This window comes from Rhinolophus hipposideros (assembly GCF_964194185.1).
Source record: "Rhinolophus hipposideros genome assembly, chromosome: 8".
NCBI lineage: Eukaryota > Metazoa > Chordata > Mammalia > Chiroptera > Rhinolophidae > Rhinolophus > Rhinolophus hipposideros.
In genome coordinates, this window is record NC_138054.1 from 77,147,885 (window position 1) to 77,162,294 (window position 14,410).

The following is a 14,410-nucleotide window of genomic DNA, read 5'->3' on the forward strand; positions in this document are numbered from 1 at the left end:
AGAGAGCTCCTGTATACCTTCTGCCCTACCCCCCAAGAAAATGGGGTTAATACCTCCCCAGATGGTTACAGGGAGGATTAAAGGTTATTATTCTTGGCATCCAGCTCTGTCAAAACTCTAGCAGTTGTGAGCTTGTTCACCCTAAAGTAAGACATTAAATACAAAAATGCAAACAGTGATCTCTGAATCTAACTCTACAGTAGGGTGAGAATTTTCTTTCCACAAAGCCTCTGGCACTGCCTCCTATACTCCAACCTGTTGGCTGAATCTTCCTCTTATTCAGTCCTCAAGCTTTTAAAGTATTAGTCACTAATGTCACAAAGCCCTTTGAGGAGTCAGCAGCTATTTTTAATAGCACAAAGAATGAACCCTAGAACTCTTAGGGTTTCAGTCAGGTCTGAATTCACCCTGAAGAAACCAAAGTGGTCCCCTTTTACCTCTAAACCTGAACAATCAGTGAGGTCTAGTGGAAAGTGTATACTACCTCATTGCGTCCTCATAAACCCATTGTAAGGTAGGTGCTGTCCTAAGTCTCATTTCACAGAGGAAACTGTAGTCAGAGAGGATATATGATTTACCCTAGGTCACACAGCTAAGGAAGTACAGACCATAGGTTCAGATACCAGCCCTACTACTACTAGCTGTGTAACGTCCAGCATATTTTAAAGCTTTCTGGAACCTCTGTTCCCTCATTTGTAAAGTGGGGAAAATAATAGTACCTACCTCATAGGGGATTTCAGAGGATTAAATGAGATATTATAGGAAAAGTGTCTAGGAAGTCTGACACAAACTAATATTACATACATTTTAGTTTTTCACAGATCAAAATGATAGTAGTTTGATATAATTTCCACATAATAACAGAATTTAAAATACTAACAGATCACTTAGTCCAATTACCTACTTAAGTATGAACTCCTCTATCACATCCTTGATAAAAAGTGGCAAAGCCTCTGCTTGAATACCTCCCATAATGGGTAACTCACTCCCTTACAAGACAGCCCATTTCGTTTTTAGGAAGCCAAATACTCTCCTATCAAGCTGTCTACCCTCTTGGAATTTCCATCCTTTGATGCTAATGCTGCTTTCCAGAACCTCACAGAAAAAGTCCAGTTCCCTTTCTGCAGGATAGTTCTTCAAGTATGTGAAAGCAGGTATCATGTTCCCCCAGGCTGTGAACTTTAGTCCTTTAAGCTCTTCCTCATGTGCCACAGTCCCAGAGGAGACAGACATGGGTTTGAATTTTGATCCTTTCCCTTACTAGCTGTATGACCTTAAGTAAGTTACTTAACATCTCTGAACCTGTATCTTCATATGTATAACAGGAAAAATGATTTTAACCTCACAGGGCAGTCATGAGGGTTAAATCAGATATAGTAAGAACACTACATAGGACATAGCCCAGCATATACCAGGCTTCCAATGAACATCAGTCACTTTATAGGATGTAAGCCAATTAGTACATATCTCAAAGTATATTAGTCAGAATTAAACACAATACCAAGGGGTTGGTTTCTGACGGCAACTTCTAGGGCGTGGGGTTTTGAAGAGCTTTCTTCTTAGTTGTCTAAAAAGGAATTATGTGGGCCATCTGCAATGGCAGCCCAAAGATGCAGTGGAGAATCTGGAAAGGTAAGGATGAAAGAAGAAAGAAAACAGGACATATCATTAAACCAGTGACCCAAAAGAAAATCTAAGTATCACCATATTACATGTTGTCTATGGTGCCCTCTCTAAGACCCAGGACTCCACATGTGGGCCACATTTTCCTAATTCAAAAAGAAGAGAAGAAAATAAAAATAATTAAAGTCACAGTTCTGGGTCTTCCCAGCAGTTGGTCCCTCAAGATCCACAAATGTTTAGTGGGGGGGGGGGGTGGGCTTCAAGATCTTCAGTTGCATCTTTCCAGATCCTTAAGTCCAGGTGTGTGAAAATACCCTATATAGGATGTTCCATAAGTCAATACTGAGTTCCTTCCAGCTAGAAAAATTGTCAGCTGTGTGACAACTCAAACTCAAAACTGGCAAATTGTAAATGTTAACACCATCACCATAATCATTACACATATTCTCTTTCCTTCAGCAACTCCAAAAGAAGGGGTCCCAGGCAGAAATACAGACTGTTGTTCAATTATTCTGCAGAGTTGACCCAAAGCACTGCTTCTAGAAATTGAAATGTGACTTGAAAATAAGTGCCCCCAAAATAGGTCAAAAGGAGGAAGGACTCGCAGGACCCCAGAATTAAAGCAGCATGTTCACAAGTTGTGGCAAAAAAGGATGTTTCCCACCTGCCAATGAAATACAACAATCTACGATAAAGAAATCCATTGTTAGTTTCAGACTCAGCTCAAAGCAGCCCTGCTAGTTATTCCTTGGTCTGTCACAGTTGATCTAGCAACAGCCAAGATTCAATTCAATCCCTTTAAAAATATAAGAAATTACAAAGAAGAATAAGAACTAAAACCAGAAATAGCCTTAAGTAGTTCCTCACCTTAGTGAACCGAGACTAGCCACTCAAGAAGGACGGTAAGGTACAGAAAAGCTTAGGACAGGCCACTGGGCATACCTGTGCCCTAGGTGGGGATTTCATAATGTCTCTGAGTCAAGATGTGCCCTCAGAAGAGTTTTCTTCTCAAAACTGTTTCAGGCTTTGTTAAAAGGGAACACTTAAGCACTGTCACTTTATCCTTGGGAAGAATGGGGAAGCTACAGCCATCCTACCCGGCTTCTAAACTCACAAACTTTAGGAAAACTCCTCCACTACCTCAAGAGATAAGTTACAGAAAGTCACAAAAGAAAAAGACTTTGGGGGAAACAGTCAAATGAAGCTATTAGACATTAGTCATAAGTACCGATACCTCCTTTCTGGAGACCCTGGTAGTACACCTGCGGAAGAGAGCCAGAGGGCACTAAGCAAATTCAACTTGGCTGGCAAGGGGGCGTCCCACTACAGCTTTCAGTAAAAAGAATTGGATCCTGCCGGTTCGCAGTCTCTCTTCTACTCCACACTTCCTATTTACCCTTTGAAGTGGGTGCTGAATAGCCCGGTCCCAAGTAAAGGCCCTTTGTACGGGCGCTACAGTCGCCTGGTGGAAACACCTTGGCAGAGTTCAGTTTGGTGCCAGGATGGGTCACTGAAGGCATCTGCGGCTGCCAGAAGCCTGAACACGAACACACACAGAGAGAGAAAGAGAGAGAGAGAGAGAGAGAGAGAGAGAGAGAGAGAGAGAGAGAGAGAGAGACTAAGAGAACAGAACAGATCAGGTCAAACGTTGCCCTCCCGGCACTTCCACCTGCGTGCCCCCTTCTTCCTGAGACCCGCGCCACATCAGATGTCAAACAAAAACTCCGCGAAGTCCCGGGATGGGACGATTTCCATCTCTCCCACGGCAGAGCCTCCCCGGACTCCCAGAGCTTTCTCCCCACGTCCCGGTCAGCCCTCCACCCAGGCCCACTCTGCCCCCCGCCCCAGTAAGGCCTGAACCCCTTTCGGGACACCCCGAAGCCCCGAGGCGGGCAAGCTCAGGCCCCCGGACCGGCAGGGCTGGGGCCGGCCCAGAGCAAGCGGGCCGTGTGCCGGAGCTGCGGGAGCCAGTCCTCGCCTCCGCGCCCGCGGAAGGCAGGGGGTGGCGGCTACTCGTACCTGTCAGGCCTCTTCCCAGGACCCGCGGCGGCGCAACTTCAGGAGCCCATGTCCGTCTGGGGGCCCGGCCCCTCTCCCGGGAGGGGGGGCACGGATCCCGGGGAGGGGGCTGGGGGGCCCGGGCAGCTCTAGCCTCTTCCCATGCTCTCCGCCCGGCGCCTGGCCGGGGCCGGACAGCGCCTCCGCCCGCCCCTGCGTACCGCCTTACACCCGCGCTCACACACACTCACACTCCCTCGCGCGCTCTCATACACGCACTCCCCTCCCTCCTCCAGCACTGTTTATCTCCTCCAGCTGTCTGGGGACCCAGGAGAAGCCCAGCTCCGCGCCTGCGCCACGCAGTCTCCGCCCCCGCCCCGCGCTTCACAGCCCGCGGGAACGCTACGGAGAGAGCGCCTGGCCGTTTCCAGAATGGCGAGCCGGCCCCCCCGCCCCGCTCTCCCTCGCGCCCGGTCAACGTCTGCTACCGGCGTCGCCTACTAACCTGCTAGTGGGGGAGACCCGCACCACCGCGACCAATCCGCTTCGCCTCTCGCCGAACCCGCAGCCAGTGGGCAGGCGGGAGAGCCGGGCTAAGCCCTGGGGCATCCTGGGAGTCGTAGTTTTTCTCCGTCGAAGAGCTGCGGCAGAGTGGGCCCACCCCACCCAGTTGCCATTAGTTACAAAGACGCATCTCCCACCCTACATCCACGTAAGATGCTCCCTCACGTCTCTTCTGGGAGAAGCCTCACACTCACCCATTGTCCCCCAGAGCCCGACATAGTCTCCTAAGAGCCTCCTCATGACTTCCTGAGAGCCCCAGAATTGTGGGACCCTCAGGCTGGGGCCCCAGGGCTTCCCACAGCTAGGCTCAGCTTACTCCTTCCTGCTCTGGGAGGCTGCACTTTCCAAACTCTTGTCTCCTAGGCTTGAAGGAAGAGAATAAAAGGGAATCAGTTGTACACGGAGTAGCCTGGAGGGGAGCCAGCCACACAGCTCTGGGAACCCTCAGGCTGATGGGAGAGACAAGATACATCTGAAACTGGTAGAGGCACTGCTGAGGAAGAGGCTGTTCCAACCTTTTAACCTCCTTTCTAAGGAAGTTCCTGAGATGACAAGGGAAGCATCATGCTTAACTTCTGAAGGCAGAGACCAGGCCCCACCCATGAGGAGTGTCAAGTCAGAAAAGGAAGACAGTGAGTGCCATCTTCTGAGATTGGAAAATTGGTACTCACCTATAGGGTGAAATTTGTTGGGTAATAATAACTTGCTTTTATTGAGCATTTACTATGTCAGCACTGTAATGCGTCCAGTTCCTTAGATAGGTACTGTTGGTATCTGTGTTTTGCAGCAGAGGAAGCTGATGCCTAAAGAGGTTACAAGCAACTTGCCCAGGGTCACATAGCTGATAACATCCAAGTCCAGATTCAAACCCAGATTTTCCTGACTCCAGAGTCTGAGTTTTTGAACACTATCTTTCCCTCCAGTGAGAATCAAGAAAGCACCAACCCTCAAGAAAGATTGAAAATACAGTAATGTGCTACTTAATAATAGGGATATGCAGCATTGAGAAATGCAGCCTTAGGTGATTTTGTTGTGCGAACATCATAGAATGTACTTACACAAATCTAGATGGCATAGCCTACTACACACCTGGGCTACAAGCCTATACTGCGTGTTACTGTACAAAACAACACAAGATTAAATCAAGCACAAGAGAAAACAGTGCAAGCCAATCAAGAGGCTTGTTAAACACAAGTCTACCAGTGCCAACACGACATACTGTTTTATAGCAAACTTTTTTTTATAAATAGAAAGAGTACAGTCTTGAATAATAATAAAGAATATAATATAGTAAATATATAAACCTGCAACATAGTTGTTTATTATCGTGATCAGTTATTGTGTGCTATACTTTTATATGACTGGCAGTGCAGCAGGTTTGTTTACACCAGCAGCACCGCAAACTCGTGAGTAATACTTTGCACTGCAACGTTACTGATGACCTCACTAAGCCGTAGGAATTTTTCAGCTCCATTATAATCTTAAGGGAGCACTGTCATGTATGGGGTCCATTGTTGACCAAAACATCGTTACGTGGCTAATGACTGTACATACTTAGAATTTATAGTGTTTGTCTCATGTTTATCACTCCATGGGTTGCTTGTTTATTCCTGCTTGCTCACATCAAGAGTATGGGTTAGGCTGTGAGCTCCCGAAGGGTGATTTCTCCCCATATGGAGGACTTAGAACCTACCCTTGTGAAGTTAGCTTTGTGAAATGCCTTTCTCCTAAAAATGTTGTGGGTCGTGCTTCCTGATTTCTCCCCTCATATGTTCCACTGAATATACAAAATCATAAACTTGGGGATGAGAAGAAACTTTGAGATTATCTATCCATAGCTCCTTCGGTTCAGGCTGAAACCCTGGTTAGGGTTACTGGGTCAATTAAACTGAATTAGCTAAAATTTATTGAATACTTACTATGGGAGTTAATGTTTATCAGTTAAAGAAGCAATACTCTCACAAATCACAAAGCTAGGAAGTGGTATAGTTGGGATAAAATCTTGGATTATTTGAATCCACAACCCCCATTTTAAACCCTTGTTCTATGCTGGCATTGTCACAGAGGATCTTGGAACTACCAACAGAGAAGTGTGGGTGAGGTTTCTGTGACTCCTAGCCCAGTCTTTGGCATAGAGCAGACACTCAGTAAATATTTGTTGTCAGAATGAACTTTTTTGTTGGGAGTGGATGACAGGAAGAAGAATATTAATAATAGCTGCAGTTATTATTTATTGATTATTTTCTACCAGGAGCTCACTTGTTCTCTCATGCACTCTTTCTCTTTTCTGCTACACGTGTTTCCCTGAAAATAAGACCTACCCCCAAAATAAGCCCCAGTTAAGGTCGTCAGCCAGACGGATGCATTTAGTACGTTATGACGATGTTGCAGAAGAAGATGACATGACTGTATTTGAATAAACGTTGATTGTTATACATGAAAAAATAAGACATCCCCTGAAAATATGCCCTAATGCTTCTTTTGGAGCAAAAATTAATATAAGACCCGGTCTTATTGTCAGGGAAACACGGTAATAAGAGTATGTATGCATATATGATATATGTGTATATATGTATATATGTATTTATATACACACACATATATACATTCACACACACACTAACTCATTTGATCCTCACAACCACCTTATGAGTCAGGTATTATTCTCACTCCCCTTTTCCGTAGAAGAAACAGAGACTCACAGGAGGGTTAAGTTTAGAATCAGACACCCCTCCCAGCCATAGGTGTTTTCAGATTAATCTAAGGAGAACTTTCTAACCAATAGAGCTGGGCTACTTTGGGATGTTTTCAGCTCTCTGTCTTCGATAGTATTCAGGTATAAGATGTGTAATCATCTGTCTAGGACACTCTAGAAGCAATTATTATATTGTGTAGATATTTAATTCAGTTACCAGTTCTAATATTCTTTGATTTGGCTTTTGGAAGCAGACAAAGATTATTCAAATAAGGCTTGTGGCAGTGAACGCAGCTCCTTTTTCTCTCCTAAGAGCATCAGATGTTACCCCAACTGATCAGCTCTGCAGAGGTAGTCCCTGATACCACCGTTTTCATCTCCTGAGTGGACTTCAGGGCAAAAGAGGGCATATTTAATCTAAAATTGAAGATGCTCATGGTCAGACGGGTGGCTCGGTTGGTTAGAACGCGAGCTCTGGGCAACGGGGCTGTTGATTTGATTCTCACATGGGCCAGCAAGCTGCGCTCTCCCCAACTAGAATAAAGGCAATGAGTTGCCGCTCAGCTCCCGGGTGTCCAGATGGCTCAGTTGGTTGGAGTGCGGACTCTCAACCACAAGGTTGTCGGTTACTCCCTCAAGGGATGGTGGGCTGTGCCCCCGGCAACTAACAACAGCAACTGGACCTGGAGCTGAGCTGTGCCCAACTAAGATCGAAAGGACAAAACTTGACTTGGAAAAGTCCTGGAAGTACACACTGTTCCCCAATAAAGTCCTGTTCCCCTTCCCCAATAAAGTCTTAAAAAAATTAAAGATTAAATGAGGGGGGAAAAAATCCATCTTTTCACAGGCCTGTCTAAAAGTCAAAGGTTTATACCTGTACTGTGGTAATTATTATCCTACAAGAATCTCATTGTTTAGGGGAAGGGGGTTACTTTGTGAGGGGTGTAAATGTCTAACTATTATGTTGCTTTGTACACCTGAAACTAATAAAAACAAAAAGAATCTCATTGTTAAAACAAACAAATAAACAAAAAACAGGTACTACTTCCTTTCACCTCCTTTAGGATTTGTGGTTGTAAAGCCTTTGGGAGTACCGGCTAGATCACTGTGAGAAAAGGTTGAGATCCACTGATTTCAGCTGGTCCCTTCATGTTACCAAGGAGAAAACTGACCTAGAACAGTTTGGTGACTTGTCTAAGGTCACAAGTCACCAGGGGCCCACACTGTCCACTCCAGTCGAACTGGTCCATCGAGAATATCCAAACTCATCTGAGCACACTGCACTTGTGTGCAAGCTGTTCCCTTCCCCTCGGAATCACTCTCCTACTCCCAATTATCTTACTGATATTCTGTTCCTTCTCTAAAACTCGACTTAGCTAGACTAAGAAAGAATTAACTAACCTCGTCAAACATGGGTCTGAATCTTAGAGTCAGGTGGGCCCTAATCTGTTCCTTATTCAGCACTTTCATTCCTCTGCTCAGCCCTTACCAGAAAAGCAAGTTCTCTGTCTCAGAGGGCAACACATTTCCTTGTTGGCACTCCTCTGATCATTAGGCAGTTCTTATTAATACCAAAGTTCTTACTTCCACTTATTTGTCTCAGCTCTGCTCTATGTAGCAACGTAGATTTGTGTATTAAATGAGGTGATATTTCTGTAAACTGTAAAGGCCCGGAGCCAATTTGGTGAGAGTTAGCAGTCGTGGTTGTCATAATGATCCCTTTTGCTCTTAAAGCTTCAGATAATGAATACAGCTCTCCTATCCCTACTGTGTCTTCGCTTTCCTAAATGAAATGTCTCCATTTCCTTCCAATCCAGCCAAAAACGGGGCAAAGATTGCCACTAATGGGAATATTCCAGAGACTATGTTGAGGAATTCCATGGCATTCCCAAAAGAAGCATTCCAAAAATGTCTATGCAATGATGGCCCCACTAGAACAGTTGGCAGATTGGTTGAGACTGTTTTCAGTCACAAGTAATACTTAACCTGACCACTGGTGGCTTTAACACATGAGTTTGAGTTTTCTCACATAACAAGAAGTCCTGAAGTAGGTGATGTAATTAGTTCAGCTGTTCAACATAATTCATTTCTATTTTTTCTGCTCCAGCTTCCTTAATTTTAGTTTTTCACTGTAGTAACAATGGCTGCTGCAGCGCCAAACATTATATCTAGTATGTTCAAGGGAAGAAGAATAAGGAGACATTCTAGCTGACTTTACAAAGAAAGCAAAACCTTTTTAGGAGCCCCCGACAGATTTCTGGTCATATCTCACTGACCAGAACTACATTTTGTAACCATCTATAAGGTAGATCTGAGAAAGTCTGAAAAGCGATTTTTTAGCACATCCAACCTCTGTATTGCAAGAGGAGACAAAGGAAAGATCAATGAATGGATATTGGGTTACCCAATCAGGAGTAATCTGCCATAGAACTTTTTAAGGTGAGAGTTTTGGGCAAAACTCAGAGTCTGGGGACCACGCCTAGTTCCATATGGTTAGATTCTAAGTGGTGCTAGAGTTCCCAGTATCAATCAAAACCAGGGAGAAGACTTATGCTAATCAAACTCACAAAAGACAGATCAAATAGAGTCCCAGTGTTTTCATGTGTAATGGGGACTAGTTGCAGGCAATAGAGCAGTGTTCCTTCCCCAGAGAGCCAGTTATTCTTGAAATAACATTGAAAAGCCAATATTCTGTGACGAGTTGGATAAGCAGGTTATTTAGCCTCCTTATGCCTCTGTAAATAGAGTATACCATATACCAACATCTACTTGGCAAAAAATTAGCAGTATGCGTGTAGCACACATTGAAATTATGAAATTCAAATTTTAAAACACCAGTGAATCAGAGGACTAACACTACCAAACTTTGAGTCTCACTGTAAAGCTACAATAATCGATACACTATGGTACTGCTAAAAGAATAGACAAATAGATGATGAATAGAGAACCCAGAAATTGACCCACACAAATAGTCAGTTGACAAAGAAGCAAAGACTATTCAATAGAGAAAGGGAAGTCTTTTCAACAAATGGTGCTGGAATAACTGGACATCCACATACAAAAAAAAGAATCTAGACACTGCCTTTACATCTTTCACACAAATTAACTCATAATGGATCATAGACCTACATCTAAAATATAAAGCTATAAAACTTCTAGAAGATAACAAAAGAGAAAATTTAGGTGACCCTCAGTCGTGTGATGAGTTTTTAAAGCCATGAAAGAAAATTGATAATCTGGACTTCATTAAAATTAAAAATTTCTGCTTTACAAAAGGATACTGTTAAGAGGATAAAAAGACAAGCCACAAACTGGTAAAAAAATATTTGCAAAACACATACGACGTATTAGACTTGTATTTAAAATATACAAAGAGTCCTTAAAAATCAATAATACGAAAACAAACAACCCCAATTAAAACATATACAAAAGATGTGGACAACTCACCACAGAAGACATACAGGTATCAAATAGTCATATGAAAAGTTGCTCAACATCAGATGTCATTAGAGAATCACAACTTAAAACAGTGAGACCACCACACACGTATTACTAGAATGGCTAAAATCCAGAAAACTGACAACACCAAATGCTGACAAGGATATGGAGCAATGGTAAGTCTCCTCCATTGCTGGTGGGAATGTAATATGGCACAGCCACTTTGAAAGATAGTCTGGTGGTTTCTTATGAAGCTACACATAGTTTTCCCACTTGATCCTGCGATTGCAATACTAAGTAGTCACCAAAGTGAGTTGAAAACTTATGTTCACACAAAAACCTGCACACAGATATTTATAGCCGTTTTATTCATAACTGCCCCAAACTGGAAGCAACCCAAATGTCTTTTGAACAGTGAGTTGGATAAACAAGCCATGGTACATCCATATAATGGAATATTAATTAGTGATAAAAAAGATCTATCAAGCCACAAAAAGATACGCAGGAAACTCAAATGCATATTACTTAGTGAAACAAGCCAATCTGAAAAGACTACATATTAGCTGATTTCAACTAAATGATATGCTGGAAAAAGCAGAACTATAGAGACAATAAAAAGATCAGTGGATAAAACAGGAGTTTGGGGAGGAAGGAAGAAGGGAGGAATGAAAAGAGGAATTTTAGGGCAGTGAAACTGTGCTATATGATACTGTAATGGTGAATATATGACATTCTATATTTATTTTGTTTTGTTGTTTATTTGTTTATTTTTTAATTGGGGATTATTGAGGAACAGTGTGTTTTTCCAGGACCCAGCAGCTCCATGTCAAGTCGTTGTCTTCAATCTAGTTGTGGAGCTCACTAGGCCCATGTAGGAATCGAATCGGTGACCTTGTGTTATGAGCACTGCGCTCTAACCACTGAGCCAATCGGCTGCCCACATTATGTATTTATTAAAACCCCTATTGCTGTACAACACAAAGAGTGAAGCCTTATGTAAACTAGGGACTTTAGTTAATGTATCAATGTTGCTTCAGTTATAACAAATGTGCTACAATGCTTCAAGATGTTAGTCATAGGGGAACTTAGGAGATGGGTGTATGGGCATCTCTGTACTGTCTGCTCAATTTTCCATAAACCTAAGACTACTCTAAAAAATAAAGTGTATTAATTTTAAAAATGACAATGAAATACTTTTGGGCAGAAGTTTCTTTTCTTTTTTTTTTTTAAAGATTTTATTGGGGAAGGGGAACAGGACTTTATTGGGGGATAGTGTGTACTTCCAGGACTTTTTTTCCAAGTCAAGTTGTTGTCCTTTCAATCTTAGTTGTGGAGGGCGCAGCTCAGCTCCAGCTCCAGTTGCCGTTTTCTAGTTGCAGGGGGCGCAGCCCACCATCCCTTGGTGGGAGTCGAACTGGCAACCTTGTGGTTGAGAGGACATGCTCCAACCAACTGAGCCATCCAGGAGCTCAGCAGCAGCTCAGCTCAAGGTGCCCTGTTCAATCTTAGCTGCAGGGGGCAGAGCCCGTCATCCCTTGGGGGAGTCGAGGAGTTGAATTGGCAACCTTGTGGTTGAGAGCCCACTGGCCCATGTGGGAATCGAACCGGCAGCCTTTGGAGTTAGGAGCATGGAGTTCTAACCACCTGAGACAGCGGGCTGGCCCTTGTTTTTTTGTTTTTAATCAAATTGCATTTCACTGCTGACAAAGATGGGGAAGAATGGGCAACCTCATTTACTGCTCCAATAAAAAGACAAACGACAAAGGGAAGAAGATATTTGCAACACATGTAAATGAAAAGTGCTTGTGTTCACAATGTATAATTACTATAAATCAATAAGAAAAGGACAGATGACCTTTAAAATAAAGGGCAAGGTAAAAATGTATAAGATGCTTGAACAAGGGAGGGACATACTGAAAGAGGAAATTCATATGGTCCATTAAACATATGAAAAGTTGCTCAACCTGTCATCAGGGAAATACAAAATAAAATGACATGAGCTCTCACTACTCACCCACAAAAACTATTTAACATTAAAAAGATTGATACTACCAAGTTTTGGTGAAGATATGAGGCAACTGGAACTTTTATTCACTGTTGGTAGGAATGTAAAATGGTACAACCACTTTGGAAATCCATTTGACGGTATTACGTAAAGCTGAACACACATGCATATTCTGCACTCTAGATGGACTTTGAACGTAAGTTATGTTCATATATATATATATATATATACACCAAGTTAGGCATAAAAATATTCATAACAACCAACAAAATCATAACAACCAAAAACTGGAAACAACCCAAATAGTCATCAGTAGTAGAATGGATAAATAAATGGACATATTCATACAGTTTGATACTGTGTAGCATTGAGAAGGAGCAGACAACCTCACAAACATAGCGCTAGAAAGAAGCCAGGTACGCAGCATGATTCCATCTAAAGTATATTCAGATCAACATATCTAGGTCCGTCTCATTTAACAGTTGTATAGTATACGACTGAGTAAAGATACTATAATGTTGTTTAACCATTCCTATATTGGTAAACATTTAGGGTACTTCCATTTTGCTGCTCTAAACAATGCCCCAATGGGATTGAGTTCATTCAAGTTTCCAAACCAGACAATTTCTTGCAGGAAATATTTCAAATTCACATATTGGATAAATAAATAGATACATTTCTTGTTCTTAGGAAACAGCACATGACATCACGTAATATTTGATTTCAGAATTTCAACCGATGGTCAACAGCACAGGCAAACACCTGGCAGGAGGACAGAGTGTGGTGGACATGCTCTAATTAGGACACCATCTTGGCTACAGCCAACTTTCCCAGGGGAGCCAACTTTCCCAGGGGATCAGTTGGGATAGGGGAGTTAATGTTTAATGGAGAGCCTTGGAAAGCTCATATAAGGAACGTAGACTATATCCCCGCAGGTACTGGAGAGTCTTTGAAAATTCTCTTTTTTTAAAAATAATTTTTATTGAGGACTATTGGGGAACTGTGTATTTCTCCAGGGCCTATCAGCTCCAAGTAGTTGTCCTTCAATCTAGTTGTGGAGGGAGCAGCTCAGCTCCAAGTCCAGACGCCATTTTCAATCTTTAGTTGCAGGGGGCGCAGCCCACCATCCCATGTGGGAATTGACCAGCAACCTTATTGTTGAGAGCTCGCGTTCTAACCAACTGAGCCATCCGACCACCCCTCTGAAAATTCTTGATCAGGGGAATTACATTCAGTCGTCAGAGATTTACTAAACACACACACTGCATTAATCACAGAATGGGTAGACATCGGGCTTACAAAGGCAAAAGGCACTGTTCTATTCACTCATAATACAGAGAAAGATAAAGGCACCTATGTTCAAAGCAATCAATTTGGTAAGTTTTGTAAGGTTTCTGTAGAGTTTCCCAACAGGAAGGAGCAACAAATTGTATTTTGTTGGGGGAGAGCCAGGGAGGGGCTCCAGGTGTGCCTGGAGTTTGACATGCAGAAAGTTAAGAGAGACTTTGAAAGCGTATATTCAAGAAATGGCTACATCTTAGGTGAGGAACAAAGTGGCCCTGGGACAAAGGTGGGAAGGTTTACTTTTTATACTATATATTTTAGTACTTTTGAATTTTGCCCACATGTTAGTTACTTGCCCAAAGTTCTACAGCAAGTTCTGTGTAGCTGCAACCTATGCTCTTAACCGTTACACAAGGCTGCCTCCCAAATAATAATTCCAGGCCTTGTCCACTTGGAAGACAGAAGAGAAGTAGATGAGATTTGGTGGCACTGACTCTGATGGATGAAGGAAACGGCTCAAACAGAATCCTTAGTTTGAGTCTTGGCTACTGAAGAAGAGTAGTGCCAATGACCAAAAAGGGCACCCTGGGAAAGTCTATTGATTTGGGGTAGAAAATGATGAATTTATTTTGGGAAGGGTGAGTTAGAAATGTGGCAGAAACATTTAACCAGAAATATCCTGTAGACCATTCTCCAAGTCCCTTTCAGGGGGTCTGCAAGTTCAAAACAATATCCATAATAGTGCTAAAAAATCACTTGCCTTTTCCACTGTCATTTTCTCATGAGTGTACAGTGTTCTCCAG

The 14,410-nt window shown here is 42.8% G+C and overlaps 1 protein-coding gene across 9 annotated transcripts in view; it reads right to left on the reverse strand.

Annotated features, from left to right (window-relative positions):
- WDTC1 (WD and tetratricopeptide repeats 1) overlaps positions 1-3,980 on the reverse strand; it is a 62,065-nt gene extending 58,085 nt beyond the window's left edge. For 3 of the 9 annotated variants that reach the window (XR_013993740.1, XR_013993741.1, XM_081055500.1), the window contains exons 1-3: positions 3,643-3,854; positions 3,020-3,160; positions 1,502-1,624 (exon numbers count right to left, since the gene is read on the reverse strand). The gene's annotated coding sequence lies outside the window, so the exon portion shown is untranslated. Of the gene's footprint in view, positions 1-1,501; positions 1,625-2,857; positions 2,940-3,019; positions 3,161-3,642 lie in introns of those variants that run through there. The other 6 variants (XM_081055506.1, XM_081055501.1, XM_081055505.1 and 3 more) reach the window with 4 other exon arrangements.
- Positions 3,981-14,410: the final 10,430 nt, after the last annotated feature.